General features: G+C 43.4%; 1 long non-coding RNA gene across 1 annotated transcript; it reads right to left on the bottom strand.

Moving 5' to 3' along the window:
* Positions 1-2,462: 2,462 nt before the first annotated feature.
* On the bottom strand, positions 2,463-2,958 carry LOC112139153. The gene is made up of 3 exons (XR_002917930.2): positions 2,814-2,958; positions 2,645-2,743; positions 2,463-2,559 (listed from the first exon to the last, which is right to left on the bottom strand). It is a non-coding gene; the product is annotated as an uncharacterized LOC112139153 (long non-coding RNA).
* Positions 2,959-3,394: the final 436 nt, after the last annotated feature.

Genomic DNA, 3,394 nt, shown 5'->3' with positions numbered 1-3,394 from the left:
ACCAATCTTGTCACATTTTGAATTAATGACCAAATCTGCAGCTCTTAAAACAATATGACTACAATATTTCATGAACATTTATTTTTATTATTATTTTTTATCAATTTTTAGGATTTATTTTTGATCAGTTGGTCCTTCGGAAGTTTCGACTGTCAAAGTCACAGGAGAGAAATCCAGAATGATGACGTGATTTGATCTGATGTTTGTTTGGTGTTACTTGCAGGAAGGATACGAGAAGAAAAAAAGGAAAGCATTACGTTCACTCAAGAAAATGGTAAGTCTCCTTCAGCCAATCGGAGCTTTCCCATTTTAAGCGCTGTGAAAACTAACAACAAAACCTAATAAAATATTAAAGGAAAACAAAACCAGATAAAACAATACAAAGTAGCACAAAAACAGCCCCTGTCTAACCTAAGTGGGGGGTATTGTCGCTGTTTTTTAAACTTTAACGATGAAATAGCAGCAAAACAAGCCTCAGGGANCTGCTTTTGGTTGGAAAAGAACAATCTAACTGGTGATCTAGTTTTCTTTTTTGTTTTTTTCCCGTTTTTTTAAACCCTAAAAAACAGAAATCTTTAAACCTTTAACACTGGAGACGCCTGTCAAAATATCTACCGTGCTGTGAAAAAAATAATAAAATAAAGATATCTGACATTAAAACTTTGAACCAAAATTGTTGTTGAAGTGAGGTCATATTTACAAGTCAAAATGGTGGACATGGTTTTTTGTTATATCGACGTCCAGAATTGTTTCCTGACGAAAAGAAGCACTTTAGAATGAATCCGTGTGACGTCTCTTTAGTGGGTAACAAGTAGCTGCAACAATGACGTCAATGTGGAAGAAAGAGAGGTCCAGGCAGGTTTGAGGCTGATTCAGGTTCCACGTAAACTCTCATCTTGTTTCTGAACTAATTCTGGAAAACTGCTGCATTTGTTCAGAAGAACCAGAACCTCCAAGAACCCGGCTTCAGTTTCAGATTAGCTGTTTTTGAAGCCTCAAAGAGGCTTTTGTGTGGTGATGTCAGACTGAACCTTTTCTGATCACTCAACTAACAGATGTATAACAAACAGACTTTTGTCAAACTGCACTTTGTCCTTCATATATGTATTCACTGATTTGGGGGCGGGGCTCCAACAGGCTGAGTGGAACGATTACGTTATTGTGGGTGAAAAGGACAAAAGGCATCTACAGGAAGAATTCATTGAGATGCTGGAAGAAGAAAAGTTTGATGTTGAGGTGAGTTTTCCCAAAGTATTGAGCTATGAGACGATCATTGACAACTCATGCATGCTCGTGTGTGTGCATGTGGGTGAACACGCATGTGCAGAGAGTCGAGATGAAGGACCACATTTTTTACGGCCTGCGAGCTACAGACAAGGCGATAGAGGATTCTCTCTCTAAAACGTGTGAGACTCGAGATGTGAAGACCATCAACAGAGAAACCAGGTAAACACACACACATGTATATCCACAGGAACATCTAACATTGGCCTGTTTTCCTAAATAAAAAGATGTTTAAAAATGGCTGAAATGACTGAAAGAAGAATTTGTTGGAGGATTGGTGGTGAGAGCATGCAGTGGTTAACGCTCTCTCCTAATAATGAGGCTGGGATTCAAATCCCAACTGGGATGTTCTGTGTGCAGTTTGCATGTTCTCCCCGTGCATGTGTGGGTTTTCTCTGAAGACTCCTCCCACTGCCCAAAAACATGCTTCATAAGTTAACTGGTTACTCTAAAGTGTCCCTAGGTGTGGGAGTGGGAGTGATCATGTGGTCTGCCACAGACTAGCAACTTGTCCAGGGTGCACCCCGTTTTAGCCCAACAGTCGGTGACTCTGTGACCCAGAAGAGATGGATGGATATGTAGTAAAGATATTATTTATACTATTTTAAAACTACTGATCCAATTGTGGCGACTCGGGTATGGTGTGTTGCAACAACGCCACCTGGGGCTGTTCGGCCCCAGGAAATTAACTTAAAGGACACGTAAAAGTCTTACTTTAAACCAAGGCAGAGGCTGGGTAAAATATTAAAAATATAATTTATTAAGAGCTATATAAAATGTTAAAACAACTTCCACATAAAAACAAAACACAGAGGGGGAGCTCACCGAGGTGGCTGGAGCTGCAATAAAAACAACAAAACTAAAACACCGGAAGTGGAGATTCACTGCAAACGTGACAGGACACAACACGTGGGACCCACCACCAGACAGCAGTCCACCACCTCGGGGTCCCGCCTCCTGAAACAGAAACAAAAACAAGAGTAAAAATCACAATAAAATCAGTTAAACTAAAATAAAAATGAACACCGGGCGTGCCGGGCCAACCACCCGACCGCCAGTCGGACGCAGGGTGATGGTTGTGAGAGAAGAAACTGTCCAGTCCCACGAGACGGCTTTCACGTTGTGGTATCCTCCGTGCAGCGGGCGTGTGTCTTTCTACCGCGGCGTGGAAGAGGGCGGGCGCGCTCGAGCTCAGGCACAAAAATACATAAGGCAAAGCAGCAGCTTTACTCCCCTGTTTGCGGGGAGGGAAGGGATCGTGCAGCAGAACACTTTCTGAAACAATAAAACGTCATATGTAGGCACTTATTTGTGAATAAAACAGTAGGAAGGGGGGGGCGCTAACACGCTAACAACCTACCGGTTGCTGAGAAGGAGCGAGTCTATGCAATATTCGTACGGCTACTGGAGCACATTGCAGATACGCCGAATGATTGGCCGACTATCCGTGTCCAGGAAACTGCAAATAAGTTCCATTAATGCCGATGACCTGCTTGCTTTCCGACACCCGCAACACCTGGCTCGCTTACCTGCCTGCTACTCGCGCTCACTTCCTGGTGACCTGGTATGGCAACCGAAAGAGGTCATAATTAAAAAGCGAAGCAGGAGAGCTTTTTAAAGCGTGATCACCCAATCAGTGAGTGAGTCCTCCTGATTAGTAGGCGTGTCCTACCTGCCACACAATGTTGACATGGGAATAATTTAACAATGTTTACACTAAACCAAGTTTGCATCTTACTGCGGAGTTGACCTTATTGAGTCTTGCAGGTTTGTACTCATTTGTGACTCAGTCTGTTGGGCACCGAAATTCCGTTCCAAGAAGGATTTACGGAGTTCTACCGAAACCGAAAGAAGCTGCTGCAATCATTTCAGTGCTAAGTTTCAGCGAAGGTCTGTTTGTCTCTGTTCAGTACGTTAAAGTTCTAGCCAATCCTGCAATAGTGGGCGGGCTCAATAGAACTGCTGACGGGGCCAGCACAAATGCACAGCGCTCGAATGTCTGGCTGCATTTCTCAGCAGGTTACAGAAGTCTGACAGGTCGCTGCTTCGCATAAGCCAATCAGGAACTCAGCTTTGGGCGCATGACATTTTCAGTAACCAGATCAGCGGG

Source organism: Oryzias melastigma, unplaced genomic scaffold, assembly GCF_002922805.2.
Source record: "Oryzias melastigma strain HK-1 unplaced genomic scaffold, ASM292280v2 sc00489, whole genome shotgun sequence".
Lineage (NCBI taxonomy): Eukaryota > Metazoa > Chordata > Actinopteri > Beloniformes > Adrianichthyidae > Oryzias > Oryzias melastigma.
Note: the sequence above shows the minus strand (reverse complement) of the source record. Positions and strands in the feature narration are given on the sequence as shown.